Raw genomic sequence first — 23113 nt, 5'->3', positions numbered from 1 at the left:
AGTATTACAGAGAGCCTAGCCTTACTTCTTGTCTCTCTGTTTCCTGACCATAGCTACAATGTGACCAGCCAGACCCCTCTTCCTGCTGCTATGCCTTCCCTGATATAATAGACAATATAGTTAGAACTGTGTGTTAAAATAAATCCTTCCTTCATTGAGCTGTTTGTTATCAGGTACTTTGTCAGTGAGTTAAGTAACTACTGCATCCTATGCAATTGAACCCCACCCAATATTAGGGTGCCATTTCTTCTTGCCTATGGTGCCACCTTGGTCAAATGAAGCTACCATTAGTACATAGTTCCACAGGGTAGATGCCTGTTACCCACAGTTCTGGAGGCTGGATGCCCAAGGTCACAGGGCTGGCGGGGGTGGCTTCTTCTGAGGCTTCTCTGCTTGGTTTATGACTGCATCCTTGACATATTCTAACATGTTCTTTCATCCTAGTGCCTCTTCCTTTTCCAGTGAGGGTAGTAGTTCTCTTGGACTATGCCCCCACTGTTGTGACCTCACTTAACTCCAATTTCCTCCTTCAAAGGACTTGGCTCCCTATGATCAGTTTAGGGTTTCAAGCTTCAGTATAGGAATGGAGATGACATAGTTGAACCCATAACAACCCTGTCTGGGAGCCATAGTCTCAGCCTGAGGTGAGTCTAGTCTCATGCCTGAACAAAATATCTAAACTACTGCATGACATAGTAGTTACCCAGTAAGTGTCAAGCTGTTCTCCAGAAGTGCTTGTCAAAAACATTTACTACTTAGTTAGCATATAGAGTTTGAATCTCTATCATTCTGTCATTTTCAGTACGATTTGTTTTAGTTGTTGTTCATCTTCCTCTTTTGTCCAGTCTTTGTCTCCAGGTGGTGGTATGTATGAGTTAGGTATCCCTCATAAACTAGTGTTTGGAATTATTGTTCCCCAGGTGGTAGCAACTTGGAAATTGGAGTCTCCTGGGGGAAGTGTGTTGTTGGAGGTGGACTTATAGAAAGCTTCCCTTTTCCAGTATTTATCACAGTCTCCTGCACTGCTGTACACTTGATGTTGGCCAGAAGGTGATGTCCAGCTTCTCCTTTGGCCTTGTTTCTCCTGCTGTCATAGAGCTTCCTTTTAGAGCTTTCCTTTTGGAGGGAAGCCAAAACAAACCCTTTCTTCCCACAAGCCACTTCTGTTTGGGTGTTCTTCCCAGAAACCCAAAATATTACTGCAACAGAACATTGGTACCAGGAGTGAAGTAGCTCCCGGTAGAACCCTGACTGTGTGGCTCTTGACCTTTTGGAACTGTGTTAAAGGAGGAATGTTGAAGGAACTGAAACCTTGGTCTAAGAGACACCTTGCAATGAAATAGTGTACTGTACCATTATGGTCAGATTTGAAATGCTGAAAGAACTATGGACACTGAAGTTTGGCTTATAAAAGGAAGAAATAACTTTTTCAGCCTGGGCTGAAATCAGCTTTGTGAGAGACCTATTGCATCTTCCCATGTCCTGATAAACTGCATGTTTTTATAGAAATAGACTAGTATGATCAGAATGTTATGGTACAGAAGGAAAAAGAAGATTTAGGCTGGAGACCTAGCCTGTTCAGCTGCAATAGTTTGAGAGATCACTACTTCCTGCATTTCCTAGTTTGAGATTGGGCTGGAAAGCCGGGCGTGGTGGCATGCGCCTTTAATCCCAGCACTCAGGAGGCAAAGGTAGGAGGATTGCCATGAGTTTGAAGCCACCCTGAGACTCCATAGTGAATCCCAGGTCAGCCTGGGCTAGAGTGAGACCCTACCTCAAAAAAACCCAAAAAGGAAAAAAAAAAAAAAAAGAGAGAGAGAGAGAGAGATTGGGCTGTATTCTGCATTGGGGTAGCAGGAAGAATTCTGACTCTTTTTAAAGCAGGGGTCTAAATGATGAAGGGCATGTCTTCCAGCTCCTGTCATGGGGCTCTATGTGAAAGATCTGCCAGAGGATGCCAGGGCAATACTGGAATGATCTTTCTTGTTTTGTTTTAAGTGTATGGTCATCAGCTGGGTAGATGTGAAAGGCAACATAAACTTACAGGAGGGGGCAGCCAAGTACCTCATAAGCATGTGGAGCATTAAAACCACAAAATTATATCAACTTCTGTCTCCTAATGGTTACAGCCCTCTTCCTCCAGTCTAATGCAAGCATCAGTATCTGCAACCAAAAGTGAACTACATGCCTATCTGTAGAAACCCAATGCATACATGGGTCACAGCTGTACTGCATATGGGTGAGACTGAGAACTGGGACCTTTTTCAAAAGGTAGAGACAGTAAAAGGAACAAAGAATAAAGTTGGGGCTTGAGAGATAGCCCCATTTATACAATGTTTACCTTGCAAGCATGAGGACCTGGGATTGATACCTAGAACCTATGTAAATATGCCAGACATGGTAAAACATGCCTGTAATGCCAGAGCAGAGGATGTAGAGACTGGTCATTCCTGGAGCTCACTAGCTAGACAGTCTCACCTAACTGTTGAGCTCTAGAAAAAGGAGAAACTCTGTATCAAAGGAAGTGGATGGTGTTCCTGAGGAATGACTGTTTGGTGTGCCCCACGTGCACGCTATGATGCACAATGCACACATATATACCCAGAGACAAAATAAAAACAAAATAAAAACTAGCTTCACTGGGAAGCAGGGGTATTGCAGTCCAGTTCACATTGCTGGTAGAAATCACCCAACAAAGAGTAGCTTCTGGGAAAAAGAGGTGCATTTTGGCTTACAGGCTCGAGAGAAAGCTCCACCATGGCAGGGAAAATGATGTCATGAGCAGAGGGTGGACATCACCCCCTGGCCAACATAAGGTGGACAATAGCAACAGGAGAGTACGCCAAACACTGGCATAGGTAATCTGGCTGTAATACCCATAAGCTCACCCCCAAAACTACACCCCCTCCAGGAGGCATTAATTCCCAAATATCCATCAGCTTGGAACCTAGCATTCAGAACACCTAAGTTTATGGGGGACACCTGAATCAAACCACCACATTCTGCCCCTGGCCCCCATAAACTGATAACCATACATGATGTAAAATGCAATGCATTCAGTCTGACTTTAAAAGTCCCCATAGTTTTTATCAATCCCAATGATGTTCAAGCAACCCCATAGTCCCAGATCTTTTAACTGAGCTGTAATACCAAAACATAATCTCAAAAACCCATAATGGCACAGAATAAACATTCACACTGCAAAGGATGGCAATGGGCATAGCAAAGAAATATTCAACCAATACAAGATTTAAAACAGCAAGGGGAAACATCAAACCCTGTAGCTTCAAGCCCAGCAACTCTAGCCAGTAACAAATCTCCAAGTCCAATAATTCTAACCAGCAATAAGTCTCTGGCATTCCAATTCTGCCCCTCCAGCTTGGCTACTCACAGTCCTGGAAAACTTCATCAGGACCAGCAGCTCTCCTTGGCAGCCATCTTGTGGTCCCAGCATCTCTACTGGGTCTCTACTGCAAGCCACAGTTCATCCTCATGGCCCCATGGGGTCTCCATACAGGCAACCAACAAAACCTGCTTCACACTGCCCATGGCCATTTCCAAAACACAAGACTGTGTTGCAAACTCAATGACCCTCTTCTTTCCTGCATTTCTTATACTCCACAATACCAGCTAGGGTGCCAATTTGTTAATCCAAGGGGAAATAAAACAGACTTTGAAGAACAAGACACTCCTTGAGCACTCAGGCCCATTCAAAAAGAGTCTACATTCTTCCTGTTGCCCCATCACAGGTCAGCTGGCCCAGTCTCAAAGGTTGTAATCTCTTAGTTGTAGCTGAACAGGCAGAAATTCACCCAAAGATTTTTCTTTCTGTGCCATATCCCTCTGCTCACACCAGTTCATTTCTACACAAAGCAACCCTGCACAACTTCTCAGGACATGGGCATAAGATCAAGCTTCTCACACAAACTGCTAGCCCAGTCCAAGCAAAGCTCTTTCTCACCATATAAGTCAAACCTCAGAGTCTATAGTTATTATTGCATTCAGATTTTGCAGCTCAGAACAGAATAGTGCATCAAACTGTACTTACAGCACTGTAAGGCATCTCTTAGGCCAAGGTTTCAAATCCTCCCACATTCTACTTGAAAAGCAGCTCCAAAAGGCCAAAGCCACACAGTCAGGTGTCTAGCAGCAATCCCACTCCTTGGTACCACTTCACTGTTGCAGTCTGGTTCACATTGCTGGTAGAAATCACCCAACAAAGAGCAGCTTTTGAGAAAAAGAGATGTATTTTGGCTTACAGGCTTGAGGGAATGCTCCATGATGGCAAGGCAAAAGGTTGTCATGAGCAGAGGGTGGACATCAACCCCTGGCCAACATAAGGTGGACAATAGCAACAGGAGAGTGTGCCAAACACTGGCAAGGGGAATCTGGCTATAACACCCATAAGCCTGCCCCCAACAATACACTCCCTCCAGGAGGCATTAATTCCCAAATCTCCATCAGCTGGGAGCCTAGCATTCAGAACACCTAATTTTATGGGGGACACCTGAATCAAACCACAAGGGGCATTTGCATGTAAAAAAGGAACTTTCTTTAATCCTTTCCCTAACCCTTCAATAGCTAACATTGTTTTATCTTCAGCAATGACAAAGATTTTTAAATCAGCCAAAAATATTGATCGCAACAATTGCAAACAAAAATATATCTTTAAGACAACCAGATTTCAATTCCATCAAAATATTCAAGTCAGAGGCCATGGACCAACCTTAGCAGTAAATTACCTAAGAAAATAATGTAGCACATGAAAATCTACTATGATGAGACTTCCTGAGGGGGTAAAAAAGTTGTCATTAAAATCTACACTTTGCTGTATGTAAGTATAGGAGATTTGGAATGCCAAACTCAGGCTTTGTCCCAAATTCACTCCATTCATTCAGTATAAAAATAAAGGGAAATGAGAAAATAAGGTTCTCTTTGTTATCAATAGCTTTGTTTCCAAATTAACTTTCTCTGTACTTCATTGATCCCAAGGACACCTACCCATCCAACCTTAATTTTACAGAGGTATAATTGACCTTGTGTCATTCTGAATAATGTGGAATGGTTTTAGTTTGGAAGGCATTCCTCTTCTAAGGTTTTCCTTCTTCTTCTTCCTCTTTTTATTTTGTTTTTGTTTTTCAAGTTTGGGTCTCACTCTAGCCCAGGATGACCTGGAATTCACTATGTAGTCTCAGGGTGGACTCAAACTCACAGTGATCCTCCTACCTCTGCCTCCTGATTGCTGGGATTAGAGGCATGCACCCCCATGCCCAACTTGTTGTGGGGATGACAAATAGATAATTCCTGTTTTTAGGAAGCACCTACTTGACTTCTCCTCCTCTGCAGCCTCTAGTCCCTGCCCCACCCTGAAGGAGTAAGGCAGTGGCCGAGCCCAGCCTTTGTTCTGGGTGTGTTGTCAGGCTGAACTCCTTGCTCACAGTAATCAGAGCAGAAGATACTCTAATTATATAACATATTTCTTAGATAATTAGGTTGAATAAACTGACAAAAGTCTTATCAGCAGGCTTCTACACAGATATATGACCTCTCATGAACTTGTTAAAATGGTGCAGTTCAGAGAAAACTTTGAGTGTCTGTGGGAAAAGTAAAGACAGGGGGTTCCCCCTGGCAAGCTGGGTAACTAGACCAGCCTAATAAATGAACTCGTGTTTAAGGGGCTCCTATTACTCAAATAGAGTGATTTTGAAACAGTGTTAGAGAACAGAACAAAACAAGTTCTCTTCACTTTTGCCCTTTGCTGGATGGTTTTGCTCTGGACAGACAACAGAATTGATTTGCACTTCTAAGTGCAGAGAATGAGCCACTTCTAGATGCATGGTGTGTGTGTGTGTGTAGGTGCACAAATGCATAGAGACCAGAAGACAATCATTGGTGTTATCACTAGGTGCTATCCACCTTTTCTGACACAGAATCTCTCACTGGCCTGGAACTTACTAAATTAGCTAAATGGAGGAAGGAAATTTATTTAAAGTTTACAGATTCAGGGTAAGTTCCATAATGGCAAAAAAGTTGGTCCCTTTGTGCAGGACCAAGGAGAGAAAGAGAGACAGACAGACTGAGAGAAGCCACTACTAAAAAGCAAGCAAGCACACTTCAGGAACTCCAGGTGGAACACAGACACTTTGCATATCTTAGGTTGGAATTCAGATCCAACTTAGGGCTGGACTCTAGAATCCACCCACAGTGACAACTCTTCCAGCTAGGTGGCTGCAGCTCTAAATTACAAATTTTAATAAACTCCTGTATCTATTGGAGGACATCCATTCAAACTACCACAGCTGGCCAGCCAGTAAGCTAAAGGCATCCTTTTGTCTCCACCTTCCCAGCAATGGGATTATAGCCACACATGAACCATCAAACCTAGCAGGTTTTACTTGGTGTTGCAGTCCGGTTCGCATTGCTGGTAGAAATCACCCAACCAAGAGTAGCTTCTGGGAAAAAGAGATTTATTTTGGCTTACAGGCTCGAGGGGAAGCTCCACGATGGCAGGGGAAAATGATGGCATGAGCAGAGGGTGGACATCACCCCCTGGCCAACAGAAGGTGGACCACAGCAACAGGAGGGTGTGTCAAACACTGGCATGGGGAAACTGGCTATAAAGCTCATAAGCCCGCCCCCAACAATACACTCCCTCCAGGAGGCATTAATTCCCAAATCTCCATCAGCTGGGAACCTAGCATTCAGAACACCTAAGTTTATGGGGGACACCTGAATCAAACCACCACACTTGGGCTCTGGAAATTGAACTTCAGCTCTTATGTTACCCACTAAACTATTTCCCTAGCCCCTTGAAATGACTCTTTTTAAGATTAAATCTATTTCTTATACACTACTTGCAAGTTCCCCTACCAATATTCTACACGGACATCTGCTTTGATACTTAAGGCAATACAACCTTTGAGGTAAGGGAAATGAGGCACTGGGGCAAGTGTGTCTACACACACAGTGATGTAGGAACCCATGGACTCCACAGGAGGAAAGGAGAAGAGGTAGATCATACTACCTCGTATGCCTAATATGAAATGTGATGGATATACTTATATCAGGCTTTCAGGGAGACCAATGCAAACAAGAGAATTCAAGAAGGGGTATAGATAAAGGCATGGATAATTAGCTACTGGTTGCATGTAGAGCCATGTGTACTTATGGCCTCTGAATTCTTACAACTCCTAAGCCAGAAATAAACAACTCATGATGTGCTTTTAAAGCACTATATAGAAAGTTTATAAATCCCCCAAATGATTCCAGTCCCCTTTCTAAAGTGGCAAAGCCCTCAATGGTGACACCTGACAAGGTAAAATGTGCTCATAGTTCATAGCCAAAAAGTTGCTTTAAATCTTTGAATTAGAAGTTCAAGATCCAAGTTCTTCTCTTGTAGAAAAATATATACAACCATCTTCTAGAAACTCGGGAATCAGCCTCATCACTCAAAAACCACCACCAACAACAACAACAAAATATAAAGTACACACTAACTCACACTGCACCTCCATCAGATGGTGCGTTGAATTTCACTGTCTATGTGCTGGCTGTGTTTAAAAGTATGATGTCTCCAATAAAAGAGTCAACTACTTTTTGCCCCATCCATGCTCTTGTCTGTGTACAGCAGGCTGCAGAGGCATGGCCCATGCAGGAACACCTGCTTGTGATACACTCTGTAGCTGAGGAGGAGTGCAGTGCAAACCAGCCGAGTGACAACCCCATGAGACACAAAGCCAAGGCCAAGAGGAGGCCACCCGTCACTTGCACTCACTCCATCGCATCCCAGATTCACTTTAGATAAGATGAAGCTAGATGGAGCAAAGCTAATCTCCCCTTTTATTAAGTTGAGACAGGTTCATAATGAAAATGGATGCTAGAAAGCTCCCAGGCACAATTCTTTCTCTTTCTCTTCAAACCTCCCTGAAAACACTGCATGTGAGGAATGTTTCTTGTATGTCTGTGGTCCATGCTGCCTTGCAAGCCCTGGGGGCCAGAACTGGGCATTATCTTCTCTATGTCTACTGTACAGTGAGACAGAAAGCACAGGAGAGATGCATGAGAGGCAGTATAAAATGGTTACAGAGAGCCAACCCATTGCCTCTTTTTATTGTTCATAGCACTTATAAATCTGTAACAATGAGACACATTTTTTTAATTTAGTGTATTTTTGTATGTGCATGTGTGTGTGTAAGTGTTTGGGCACACAAGTGTGCATGCCCATGCTTGTGGATGACAAAGATTGATGTTGGGCATCTTCTAGAATCTCTTTCCCCACTTGTATGTAACTGAGGCAGAGTCTCTCACTTGAGCCCATAGCTCACGAATTCTGCTACTCTAGTGATTCAGCTTGCCTTGGTCATTGGGACCATTGTGTCTGCCTCCCCAGTATTGGGTGACAGGGGACTGGCATGTGTGTCCATCATTTATATAGGTGCTGGAGGATCTGAGCCATTCTGCAGATCCATGGGTTGATTATATGTTGACTCTTTGACATTGTTTCTCATCCTATTACAAGACAGTGTGAAAAGAGTGCATCAATACCTACTTTTCAGACAAGGAACAGAGGCCATGGCTGGTGGCCTAGTGATAACAGAATCCTCATCTGACTACCCCACATGCTGTCCTAAGCCTTTGAATTTTCATGACAAATCTATGAACTGGGTGAAATAGACTTAGTGTTGCATGTGATATGGTAGAAGCACAGAGACATTCAGGAATGGACAAAGTCACAGAGCTATTAAACAGAAGAGCAGGTTCTGAGAACTGTCAGTATTACATAATGACTTCCCTTTACCTCTTTAATGACAAAGCAAAATCTCTCAGTTGTGCAGCTTATTCTTCTTACTGATGACAGGGCTTGTGACACTGAGGGGGGCTCCGCCTTACCCGGCACAGACTCCTCGTCTTTGAGGACACTAATGCCTGCCTTTTCCTGGATACTCCAGGGGCTTACTGGGAACATGTTGTAGAGAAAATATAAACTGCATATAACTGCTTGGTTCCTAAGATGCCAGTATCTCTGCCCAGTTTATATTATCTGTATGTCTCAACCTTTTGTTTGTGTTGGGGCAGCAGAGGTGTAGGGGGTTCTGATACTAGAAACCAGAGCCTCACACATACTTGACAAATGCTCTACCACTGAGCTGCACCTCAGCCTTTTCAAATCCACCACAGAAGTAACTACCATTTATCTAGCCCTGGGTCCCAAAGAAAGGCTTCTCAATGCTTGAAAGTCCGAATCACATTGGGAAAAAATGTCAAGTTCTCTTCAACACTTCCTATCTGTAAGCTTGAGTGATTCACATCAGTCCTGTGCATTTGACATTCATCCTGTGAGCATGGTAACAGCGACACCAGCAATGATCATTATGAGCTCAGTGTTATGAAGACACAAGGAAATGGTGAGCACACTTTAGAATCAGTGTAAACTAAACACAAACATAAGATTGCTGGCAATTAGATTCACTAGGATCTGCCAAAACCCAAATGTTATCACTTGTAGCCCTCCAAGCAGTAGCAAGTAGCCTGGGTCTTGATTTGTTCAGTTGCTGTCCCCTGGTTGGGAAGCAGAAGCTGGGTCAGTGTGTCATAAGAGGAAGCTCACATTCATGGAAATGGTGTGCAGGCATGGGACTCTAGAAAGTCTAGTATTATAAAATATCCTTGGGTATACTGCTCAGTTGAATTTTGGAATTTCTCTGTAAATTGTTCCAACCAGTACACTAGAATACTTGAATAACAAACTCAACACCTAAGGTTGCTATTACTGTCTTCTTAGAGTATAAGAGCTATACTTGGCACCTTAAACTCCTACCCCAAAGATATATAAAGTTGGATTTACTTGGCTAAGAACACTGCAGATAATCAGAAAACCAAAGCATCAAATTAACTCAAAATGCAAAAATTTCTATAATACAAGACACATAAAAAGTCAAGACAATACAATCTTACCAAAAATCACAAATCCATCAGAAATGACCTCCAGTGAGACTGTTTTAGATGCAATGCCTAACAGTGATTTAGAAAGAAAAAAAAAAAAAAAAGATTGTATCTATATCCAAAGAAATCAAAGGAATTAAGTCAGAAAACAAACTCCTGAAGGAGAACATAGGAAACAAACATAATGAAATAAGGTCAATACAAGACATGAGTAAGAAATAGAAATAATGAAGAAATGCCAATCAGAAATATTAGAAATGGAAAACATAGTAAGCCAAATAGAAAACTCAGCAGAAAGTATCACTAGTAGAATGAGAGCCACCCATCATACCTCAAAAGGGCCCCAGCTGAAACTAAGAACAATTAGCAAAACAAGCAAGGGTGCTGTTTTCTTGGTGATCTAGGTACCAGCACAAGGATGAAGCAGATCAACATGGAGAAAAACCACTTCTTACCAAATCAGATATCCAGAGACCCAGAGGACCCCAAAACATCATCACTAAAGCAGACCAAAAATGAACCCAACATGGCTCAGGGAAATTTTGTGGAAGAGTGGGCAGAAAGAATGTCAAAGCCACATGTTGGGTCATGATATGCAGAGGCATTTATCCTACCCATAACTGTGGGCTAACTCTAGAATGCATGACCCATATACCTCAACAAGTAAGGGGCAGGGGGAAGGGGTAGGACATGGATGAACCTAACAATGGTACCAAATTGACTATTTTTGTTGAGCACTAAACTAATTAGTAAAAAAAAAAAAAAAAAGAAAGAAAGAAAGAAAAGAAAAGACATAGAGCATACACAAAATCATGTAAACTAAATAAACACTACTAAGTGATGTATGGGTCAATGAAGAAATCAAGAAGGAAATCAAAAACTTTATAGAAGCAAATAATGAGAACACATCATAGCAAAACTTTGGGTCACAATGGAGGCAGTCCTAAGTAGGAAATTTATAGTTTTAAGTGCCTATATTAAGAAATTGGAAAGGTTGCATGTAAACAACTTAATGCTTCACCTTAAGGCCTTAAAAAAAAGAAGAACAAAGCAAACCAAAAATAGGTAAATGCAAAGAAATAATAAAGATAGGTGTCCCAGGCAACCATGGAGACCAAGGTTTTGTGTGTATAACAAGAGAAAGAATCACTTCTGGGAGTCTGTTTCGGTGAACAACTCCCATTTTATTGTCAGGGAAATGGATTTATAAGTAGTGGAAGGCAGGAAGAGGACTCTAAGGGGATTGGTGGGTTTAAAGGTTGCTAGCCTATGCCTAATCATTCCAACACATAGGCAATGGTAAAGGGAAGGTATGAAAGGTGCTGGCTGATATCACATAAGGAATTTGCTAGGCAATTGGCAAAAGGCCACAGGGTTTTGGGCAAAGTCTATGTCTTATCTGAATGTACAGGTATTCCGTGCTTGGAGAGGGAGTGGCCTTACTTCCTGCCAATCTCAGGGTCCAAGATTTTGTCCAGGGGTCCAGGCTCACTGTGACCACCAAGAATGGGGAGGATCCTGGCTCACTGTAACCCCTGAAAATGGGGGGAGGAGCTTCCCTGCCCATCTGGTCCCCCAGATATGAACAGTGGCTGTTCAGGCTGCTGTAATCCCTCCACAGCCTGGGGCTTTTGTGTCAGATAGCTTAGGTTTGCTTTAACCCAGAGCCCTGCCTATGTCCGACAGAGATATACTCTGAACTTTACATAGTTACATAGATTCATAGTGATGAGGAATGTGCCTTGCAGAAAGTATGATCTTGCTAAATTGATGATATTCAACTTAATTTAAAATTAGTAATGTGAACATCTCAGAATAAAGCATTTTACATTGTAAGAAGCACAAGATAATGCCTATCATTGATACATTTTGAATATCTGAATTATAACTCAAAATCCTTAATGCTCAAGTACTCTTTGTCATTAGTTTTCTTTTTGTTTGTTTGTTTGTTTGCTTTTTACACCTAAAATGAAAACACACAGTATTGTGGAAAGATTATACAATTGGAAGTCAGAATAATTAAGAACAGATCTGTTTCTAAAAGAGGCAGTTTCAACAGCCAAATGGGCATAAGTATTTTGTCTTTAAAGGTGTCATATCTGGGCTGGAGAGATGGCTTAGCAGTTAAACGCTTGCCTGTGAAGCTTAAGGACCCTGGTTCAAGGTTCGATTCCCGAGGACCCACGTTAGCCAGCTGCATAAGGGGGCGCATGTGTCTGCAGTTCGTTTGTGGTGGCTGGAAGCCCTGGCATGGCCATTCTCTCTCTGCCTCTTTTTCTCTCTGTCTGTTGCTCTCAAATAAATAAATAAAAATAAATAAACAAAATTTAAAGTATCATATCTTTGCTGTCAGGGACTCTGTGCATGAGAACTGTAGAGAAGAGAGGAATGTAAGGAAAATGTCTGGAAGAAACTTTAGAGGGATAAAAGTGCTGGTTGTGATGGCTCACATCTATAAACCCAACTACTTGGGAGGCTGAGAAAATAGCATTGTAAGTTCAAAGCTAGCCTGGACTATATAGCAAGATCAAGGCCATCCTAAGCAAGTAAGCCAAAAAAAAAAAAAAAAAAAGGCAAATGATATAGATCAGTGGTAGAAGGCTTGTCTAGCATGAGAAAGGGTCCTGACTCAATTCTTCATTCCATAAAAAAGTGGGTGGTGCTTTAAGATTCCTAGACATGGTCAAGCAGAGTTCGTGACACGACAGGACCAAAAGTTTTCCTAAGAACTTCAGGAGTATAAGCAGAGCTACCCCAGGATTTGCAGCTAGTCCCTTCAATGCCAAAGAGAACTAAGGATTCTGGGGTCGGCCCTGTGGCAGGGCCAGGTTGGATTCATTAACTATCCAGGCAGGAGTTGTGCTGCCAGTGGAGGAAAAAGTACTTGGAGGGCAAGGCAGCACAACTGTTGATGTTCACGTAACCAATCACTTTGACTTAGCAGCTTAACAACACCCTGCCTAGGGGTCAAGTATGAGGTAGGGGCTTAGCAACATGCTGTGGCTCTGGTCCTCTCCTGAGGAGGATAACATCCTGGAAGGCTACTAAGAAGCAAAATTACTTGGCTGGAGGCTAGAAGACCCACTGGCACATATGTGAACCACTCCTAAGGGAAGCAAACTTCCTACAAATCATGAGACAGAGAGGCTGGAACTAGCAGGAAGCAGCTGAACCTTTCATCTCAGCTCTCCACCTCAGTCTCCAGGAACCCTTCCTCTTTCCATGAGAAGAAGTCCATCCCAACCTGAGGAGAAGGATTAAGCTCCACTTCCTCAGAAAAAGAATATTAAGGAAAAATATGGGGAAGTGGACCAAGTTGTCAAACACAGAGCAAAGAGGGGCACAGAAGCTATCTACTCACAGTGAAGAGGGCATCCAGGCCTGGATGGCTTCTGGCCATGATGCCAGCATTCCCTCCTCAAGCTTAGGTAATATTTCAGTTGCCTGAATTTTTATTTTCTCTCTTCCAAATTGTTGTGGAGCCAAACTCCTTAATCAGCTGGTAAGAAAACAGTTTAAGTGCAGCTCTTTTACAGACAGCCTGCAAAATGGACGGTGACACTTTAGTAGGTGTAAGAACCCAGGAGTCTGCAGGTCTCCACCAGTCCTTAGCAGGGTTTGATCAACCTTGCTGACGTGCTTTCCCCTAATGCTGTGTCCCCTGGTGGATGTTCTATCTGTAACCGTGACAGCGTATTGGGGCTGCTCCTCAGGGCTAGGAACACCAGTAGGCATGCAGGCTTGTGAGCCCATAGCATGTACAATCTCTCTCTCAAATGAAATCCCACAACCCACTTAAACTTTCATTTGGAAGCTGAGACAGAAAAGCATGGTGTTATAGTTCCCCACCCACAAGTCAAAAAAAAACAAAAAAACAAAAAAGAAAAAACATTAAGTTTCAGCACACTTATAGCTGAAAGACCTGAAATTCTAATCTCCATTTTTACAATTTGGAGAAAAGGGAAGACAGGATGACGTCATAGGTAAAACCCTGGTTAAAGAACTGATTTGGGATGCAGGGTAGTGGAGACAACTACTGAAAACACTGCCTGGTCCTTAAAGGACCTTTCTGACTTGCTAACTGTAAGCTGTGGTTTATGCTTGTCAATTCCATAGTGTGTCTCCTGAGTAGACCCACGTTGGTACTATGGCCATCTTTGGCTTTTGTCCCTCGTCAGCACAGTGTAGAGGAGCTCTACACACTGAAAACCACTGAAATTTACTTAGTGTCCCATATTAATCTGACTTTTAGTTTATATTATCTGGTGCCAAGAGATTCAAGATTAGGAGGGCCCTTGAGCCACAATCGTCCAGTTGTATTTATTTTAGCTAGTTATAACTCCCCTTGGATCTATAGTGTGCCTGCAGAAGCCACCTGAGAATCTTTGCCTGGAAGCTTCCCTGGCATTCTACCTACCCTGTTGCTCCCATGGTTCTCTGAGGCTGAGTGAATGCCACATGAAAAGGGTTTTCCCTAGTCCAATATCCTCACTCACTGCTGGCATGTGCTGCTTTGGGGAACCTCACAGCAGAGCCACTGACAGGTGAGATGGAGGGTCCCAGGAGCTGTGAACAGTGAAGACTCCATAATTGAAGCTACAAGCAAATAGGATGCATACTGTCCAATTTGCCTCCTGTATGACATGAATTTCTCAGAGTGTAGAAAAGGATGGTTTCAGGACAGGGGGCAATTTCAAAAGCCACTCATTTGGCAAATACACGAACTCTCAGGCTGAAAAGACCTGCTTCTGTTTCTCTCAGTTATTTAATCCAAAAATAGTGGTAATCATGTTTTCTTTCTTTTTTCCCCTAAGTCTTCAGCTCTGTCAATAGCCTTGTACTTTGATTATTGCCAAGGTACCATTCACAGGGAGAGGTGCTGATTAACAATGCTAATGCAGTGGCAGCATATTGCCTTCAATGCAGATCAGAAGGGCCTTTTGGAGAACCTCCTGGCCACCAAATCTATGTCATCCTCCCAACTGCACAGCTCCACTTTCAATACTTTGATGGGATCAGCCATTTTATTACTTGGCTAATGACCTACGCATTCATCCAAAGAGAAATATCTGAATAAAGTGATCCATAAGGTGCCGTATTTGATCAGACTATAGCTAATGTACCCACTGTTGTGGTTTGAATGTAGAATGTCTCCATAGGCTCATATATTTGAACAGTTGTTCCCCAGCCAGTGTGCTTTTGGGAAGGTTATGGAACATTTAAGAGGTGGAGCCCCATTTCCTGTTCACTCTTTGCTTCATGCCTGTTGATGTGACAAGCCAGCTTCTTGCTCCTGAAAACCACTGCTTTCCTGCTCTGAAACTTCCTTCTGTAAGTTGTTTCTGGCTGGATATTTGCTCATAGCAAGGAGAAAGCAACTGATAAGTTCACTTTAACAATACCAGGTCAACAACAAATCTGTATTATTGTGAGAGTTTCCCAAAAAACCTACAAGAAAATTAACACTAAAGTAAAAATGCCCTGGCATTACAACTGTGTAGCAATCTCTGTCAATTTGCTTCCCAGCATTATAAAATGATATATTTTTGGCCCACATTCTTGTCTTCCTTGATGTTGAGTCACATGTGCTTACCAGAGAAGAATCAATGTGGGATAAAAAGGTGACAAGGATATTTTGCAAAAGCCATTCTCTTCTAAACCATCCATTTGCAAGAGATTAACTAATTAAATTGTGTTGCAGATTTCTGTTTGGCAGAAAACTGCAGTTTAGTAAGTAGCATTACATACCAATGCTAGATGTAGAACATCTTCTCTAGTGTCCTGCAAGATAAACTTAGCTGTTTGTACTTAATGTGTTCTTAAGTGGGGGGCACTGCATATTAAAACATCTCCCCAAACATATACTTCATGTAGGATTGTTCCTCAAGAAAGCACAAGCTCAGTATGGATCCAAAGCACTGCATATTAAAACTTCTCCCCATATACTTCAGGTAGGATTGTTCCTCAAGAAAACACAAGCTCAGTGTGGATCCAAAAGCCCTATGATGGCTGCTCCTGAGATTGCTGTATGTTATTCCCTAGGACTACCATCACAAAGTACCATGCTCAGGTTGACTTTTACTGTCTCATAGCTCTGGAGGCAAATGTCCAAAATCAAGATGTCAGTGGAACTGTGTATCTGTGAATCAGCATCAACAAAGCACAAAGAGTCACGTGTGAAGATACTCCTTCCTATTCACCCTGTGTGCCCAGGTGGTTCCCATGTAGGGTGTGGAAACCGACATCCCTGCTCCCTGTAACAGACCTACACTTAATGTCACTCTAATGATCAGAACTTTCAGTTCCAGAGGAACAGTCTTATTTCTATACACACAATTGATATGTCTTGGGATATTCAACAATACCAACTCAATTCCTAATGATGGAGATGTAATATCAGTATGCTAATTTTTAGTGGGAAATCTGTGTCAGACAGACTGGAATGCTCATTTTATTATGAATGTGAATTCATGTCTGTCAGCTGAGCTGTGTAGGAGGCAAAATCAGAAAGCTGCTTTTAGTGTGCTGGAACTCACAGTTTTCAGGGAAGAAGGGGTGGAGTTAAATAATGGTTATACTCTTGACTGTGTAGAAAGTGAAAACTAGAGAAGTGAGATGATGATACACATATATGATTAGCTAGAACTGGGACTGCTCTCTTCCTAGGCTCATTTCATGTAAAAATACATGATAATATGACTGTGGCTGACACATAACAAGTTACATCTTATTAGACATTACATTAAGTATTTTGGTACACATATTTTTATTATCTCAACAATGGTATGGAGGACATAGTATTTTCCCCCACCCCTGACAGGGCAGAGTGCAAATACAGTCCCCCACTACCACAAATTATGAAATCAAGTTTACTGCATTTGGGGAAATTGCAGGGGTCAGCACATCCAGAGTACAATGGATAAGCTTTGCCCTGGGAAACCACCTTCATGATCATGGTACCTCCCCTGCCAGGGAAGTATGGAAGTGATACTGTTATTGCATAGATGTTGACAAGATAGGTGGAATGATTGCCACAATCACAGTTAATGAATGGCACACCCAAGCAAGGTGACAACTCTCATCAGCTGGGTTCCACAGGCCAAGCGCCGGCTTGATGTGCTATAGAGTTTCCAGAGTCACGGTCCATGCACTGGTCAAGCTGCTGCCTACTGTTCTGATTCTTCACTGTCTGCACGGCTGTCTACACAGCTTTCTTTGAACAGTGCTAGTCACTGAGCATCCATGTTTGTTCCAAAGAGAAGGCTTGTTAGCACTTGTTTCTGGCTTAAAAAGACATTCAGTTTTAATGTTGATATATTGCATAATAGAATCCTTTGTTCTGTAACTGATACTCATCTGTATTAGAAGAGAAGGGAAATGACATTAGAAGCTGCAGGGTAAAACAGGTAATAATATAAAATAATATGGCAAAGGAGAAAGAAATGAGTGGAGCAAGACAAGCACAGCAGGACCATTGGTACATTATCCTGTCTAAAAAGCAGCAACAGAGGCTGGAGAGATGGCTTAGTGGAAGGCATTTGCCTGGAAAGCCAAAGGATCCTGGTTCGATTCTCCAGGACCCAAGTAAAGCCAGATGCACAAAGTGCGCCTGCATCTGGAGGCCCTAGTGCACCCATTCTCTCTTTCTATCTCTAGCACTCTCAAATAAATAAATAAATAAGTGAAATAATTTAAAAATAAAATAAAAATAAAAAAGCAACAACATAATTGCCACTCAGTGTGAGGAAAAGGGAAGGGAAGTCAAGTTAGAAGGGGATCTGGCATTCTTTTGTCCTGAGATTTTGTAAGGACTTCTTACTCGTTCCAAAAGTGGTACAGAGAGATGGAAACTTTTGTACAAAAATGATACAGCTTTGAAATAGGAATTTAGACTGTCCTAGAAGGTACTATATGGTGGCAAGACTGGAAGCAAAGACTCTGTAATGTCCAAGCTCTACTACACATGCTGGGTACACTGAAGATACTGTGCATGGGCAGTCACTACTGAAACTGCTGAGGCCTTCAGAAACCTGTCCTTCTTTCCATTATCAGAGCCCAACACAACTTCTTGAGAATCTATTTGCCCACTACAGCCACACCTTCCTCTTTCTATCAGAAGGTGCCAACTCTGCCCAGAAGCTCCTGTGTTAGTTACCTTCACATTGCTGGGACAAAAAATGCCTGGCAAAATCATTTGAAGGGAGCAATGACTTATTTCCAGGTTAGAGTCCATCGTGGCATGGTCAGCATGGAGGTGAAACCGTGAAGCAGAGCTGGCCAGGTTTATCCCACAGGGAAGAAACAGAGAGTGAGGAATGCCAACACTCCACCAGCTCTTTCCTTTTTATACTTTTAGAATCCCAACTGATAGAATGGCACACCCTATAGTTAGGATGTCTCTTCCCACTTCAATAAACCTAATGAAGATACTCCCTCAGGGATGATTCTAAGTTCTGTCAAGTTGGCCATCAGTATACACCATCATAGCTCTCATCACAAAATCCAGCCCTGTCATGAAGAAGCCACATCCATACTGGATCAAGGGACTAAAGCTGTGGAGCTTTGAATGTAAATGGCTCCGTATCCTCAGGTATTTTTGATTGAGCTTATTCTCTACCAGGTGGATCCCTGCTGGATGAGGTGTGTCACTGGGGGAGAATCTTGTGTATACTCCTAAGGTGTGTCTTCATAGCCAGCTCATACTTGCTAAGGATGGCTATTGTCTGTCTACTATGGATGTGTGATGAAGTGAACCAGAATATCCAGGAATCTGGAAGCCTGAAATAAACCCTTCCTTACATAAACTGGTTCTAGTTGGTTGTATGTCTCAGTAACAAGAAGGTAACTACAACAGCGGCTGACTGACATTTAGTTGAGTGTGTGTGCACACAAGTATGTGTTATATACTCTCAGTAGACAACAGTCCAAATAAAATGTCAAGTCTTCTGCCTACTCTGTTGAATATGTTTTTTTTTTTTTTTTTTTTTTTTTTTTTTTTTTTTTTCTGGTCAATTCTAAGAGGTATTCCTAACTCTGACAGGTCCCAGTCTTCCTCCTTGAAGCACACATTTTGCTGATAGGCAATTCTCAATATCAGCATTTAGCTATGCTCTGTATATTCAGCACATCTCCCAAATAAGCAGAAGGACCATGGAGAAGTGAGCAGTAAAACTGCTCACCTAATCCTCATAATACAAAGATAATTAACATCAACTGGGCACCAATCCTAGGCTCAATCCTAAATTAAGTGCTTCACACATATTAAAGTGTCTAGTAGTCACAACAAACTACTGAGGATAGTCTGATGGTTCTCACAATTTTCAACAAGGAAGAGGCTGGGTTACATAAGAGTCATACCCCTGACTGTGGCACATGCCAAGTAGTTTGCTCAGCTTCTGCTTCTCCACCAAGATGACGTGGTCTTGTTCTACCAATCTCACAGATAAGCACAGGACTAAAAACTGTTTTTCTACTTGGAGTAGCAGTAATGGTTAATATAGTCAATTGATGGGATTTAGAATCACCAAGGAAAAAATATCTCTGATTATATTAGGTTATTTGAGGTGTAAATGCCCTGAGTGTTGGTGACACCATTCCATGATATTCCATGGGTTGGGACTCTTGTACTGTATGGAAAGTGCAGAGGAGCATTCACTGTTCTCTGCTACTTGATTGCTGATGTACTGTGACCAGCTGTATGTGCTCCTCATCCCAGGTACTACCTATCCTACTAGATACTATCTCATCTAATTGCAAGTGAAAAAAAACCATTCCTTAAGTTGCTTCTGGCCAGGTATTTGGTCATAGCAATGAGAAAGTAATTAACATAGGGCTGAGTAGCCAGTAGTTGATTCTTATGACAGTATTTCCATTGTGATATTGAAAATAACTAAACCTAGTCAGGATAAGAAATAATATCCAAAAAGTTATAAAAAAAAATCTCCCAACTTGAAAAATTTCAGACCCAGATGGATTCACTGGTGAATTTTACCAGACCTTGATAGAAGAGCTAACACCAAAGATTCTGAAACTTTTCCATAAAATAGAAAAGGAAAGAATACTATCAAATTCCTACTACAAAGGCAGAATTGCCCTGATACCAAAATCAGACAAAAACAGAACAAAAAAAGAAAACTACAGACCAATTGCCCTCATGAACATAGATGCAAAAATTCTCAACAAAATATTGGCAGATTTCAAGGAAATAGCAAGATGATCATTCACTTAGACCAGTTAGGCTTTTTCCCAGAGATGCAGGGATGGTTCAACATACACAAATCAATAACTATAATATACTATATAAATGGACTTAAGAACAAATATCACATCTCAACAAATGCAGTAAAATCATTTGACGAACCCAACATCCCTTCATTATAAAAGTCTTACAGTAGCTTGGAATAGAAGGGACATATCTCAATATAATAAAGGCTATTTATGACAAATCTACATCCAACATAATGCTAAATTGGGAAAAACTTGAAATTTTTCCATTAAAATTAGGAACAAGACAAGAGTGTCCATTATCCTCACTGTTATTTAATACAGCAATGGAAGTCTTAGTTATAGCAATAAGGAAGTGACACACATAGAAGGGATACAAACTGGAAATGAAGAGATCAAATTAACCCTATTTGCAGATGTTATGATTCTATACATATAGAACCCTAAAGTTTCTACCAGAAAACTGTTGGAGCTGATAAACACATTTAGCAAGGCAGCAGGATATAAAATAAACACACAGAAATCAGTAGCCTTCCTATATATTAACATAAAACATGAGAATGATGAAATCAGGGAATCTCTCCCATTCACAATTGCCTCAATAAAAAATAAATAAAGTGCCATGTGATAAACCTAACCAAGAAAGTAAAGGATCTCTACAATAAAAACTTTAAAAAAATCAAGATAGAAATTGGAAAACACATTAAAAGTGAAAAGATATCTCATGTTCTTGGATTAAAAGAATCATATTTTGAAAATGTCAATATTACCAAAAGCAATCTACACAAATTCCATCAAAATTCCAATGGCATTCTTCACAGAAATAGAGAAAACTATAATAAAATTCATTTGAAAACACAAAAAACCTCTAATACCCCTCCAAAAATTTGGAGCAACAAAAATAGGGCTTGTGATATCACCATACCTGATTTAAACCTATATTAAAGAGCCATAGTAACAAAAACAGCATGATACTGGCACAAAAACAGACATGTAGATCAATGGAACAGAATAGAGAACTCAGATGTAAATCTGGTCAGCTACAGCTACCTGGTCTTTGACAAAAATGTGAAAAATGTTTTTCTTTTTTCTCCTTAATACATTCCTTAAAAAAATAAATGTGTTGGAGACGAAAAAACATTAAAAAAAAATAGTTACTGGAGAAAACACAGCCTCTTCAAAAACTGGCCCTAGAAAAACTGGATATCTATATGGAGGAGGATGAAAATATATCTTTATGTCTCAACATGAATAAGAATTAAGTCCAAATATCAGACCTGAAACTCTGAAACTGCTAGAGGAAAAAGTAGGGGAAACCCTTCAACCTACTGGCATAGGCAAGAACTTTCTGAATATAACCCTGTTGCTCAGGAAATAAAACCACTATTCAACCACTGAGATCTCATGAAATTAAAAAGCTTTTGGACTGCACAGACACCAAGAATAGAGCAAAGAGGCAACCTACAGAATGCGAGAAAATCTTTGCCAGCTATACCTATGACAGAGGATTAATATCCAGGATATACAAAGAATTAAAAAAAAATTAAATAAGAATGCATCAACCAAACCAGTTAAAAAATAGGATGTTCTTATTGGAAGAAATACATGTGGTCTATAAACATCTAAAAGCATATTCTACAGCCTTAGCCATCAGGGAAATGCACATTTAAATTACTTTGAGATTCCATCTCATTCCTGTCAGAATGGCTATTACCAAGAAAATAAGTGATGATAAATGCTAGTGAGTATGCAGAAAAAGAGTAACTCTTCTATACTGTTGGTGGTAATATAAACTGTTGCAGACATTGTAGAAATCAGTATGTAGGCTCCTGCTATAGGTAAAAATAGATTTACCACATGACTCGGCTCTACCACTCTTAGGCATATATCCAAAGGACTCATCTCACTCCCTTAGAGATACTCACATATCCATGTTTATTGCTGTTCTATTCACAATAGCTAGGAAATGGAAGTAGCCTAGATGTCACTCAACTGATGAGTAGATAATGAAGATGTAGTATATTTATACAATGGGATTATATTCAGTGGTAGAGGAAAATGAAATTTGCAGGAAAATGGATGGACCTGGAAAGGATTATACTTAGTAACCCAGGCCCCAAAAGCTAAACACCACATGTTCTCTCTCATATTCATCCTAGCTAAAAATGTTTGTATTTGTATATGAGTTGGAATAAAACTAAGTAGCAGAGGCCAGTACGCTAGAAAGGGGCTACAGAGGAGGGAGGAGAGGAGAGGCCTTAAGGGGATGGAATTATATATATTTAAGTAGATGAACAGATTACTGGGGGTGGAAAGGCCTAAGTGAGGTCAGGGGAAGAGATTGGGTAAAGGAAGGGAGGTCAGGAGAGCTAATCAAAATCTAAGAGAGATTAATAAGCTATACGGAAGCCTACTTTTTTGGACAATGTCACATCCAGAAGCCATAGATTGCTACTAGAAAAATGTCAGTGCCAGGGATGGGATAGCTTCCAGTAAGTTATTGTCCAGGAAGGTCTCTGAAACCTCCCCTAAATTATAGGCCATTGGCCAATGATCTTGGTTTTCCACCAAGAATAGATGGTAAGACCCTTTTGCTGAAGACTTCACATGCTTGTATACAAACAAGGTCAATGAGAAATCTTGGTAGAGCTGAGCTGAAAACCTCCTCCTTGTAGACTAGCTGATAGAAAGTTGGAAAAAATTATACAGCATGGGAGAGAGAAAAGTCATCAGTGGAGATAAACAACAGTGCATTCTGCAAGCCTTAAGTTGGGTTAGCCAGGCCAAATGAGTACAATAGTGGTAAGTCTGTTATGGGGTAAATTAAACACTCTCTAATTGGACTGGAGGCCTGCTCTGTGAGAGGGAATACATACCTGATACTCAATACCTATGACTGGGGAGGTCATGAGACCTAGACATTTAATACCTGTTGGCGTCAGGCTAA

General features: G+C 41.3%; 1 non-coding gene across 1 annotated transcript; it reads right to left on the bottom strand.

Annotated features, from left to right (window-relative positions):
• Window positions 1–16759: 16759 nt before the first annotated feature.
• LOC123459198 lies at window positions 16760–16922 on the bottom strand. The gene has a single exon (XR_006636097.1). It is a non-coding gene; the product is annotated as a U1 spliceosomal RNA (small nuclear RNA).
• Window positions 16923–23113: the final 6191 nt, after the last annotated feature.

Source organism: Jaculus jaculus, chromosome 2, assembly GCF_020740685.1.
Source record: "Jaculus jaculus isolate mJacJac1 chromosome 2, mJacJac1.mat.Y.cur, whole genome shotgun sequence".
NCBI classification, from domain to species: domain Eukaryota; kingdom Metazoa; phylum Chordata; class Mammalia; order Rodentia; family Dipodidae; genus Jaculus; species Jaculus jaculus.
Note: the sequence above shows the minus strand (reverse complement) of the source record. Positions and strands in the feature narration are given on the sequence as shown.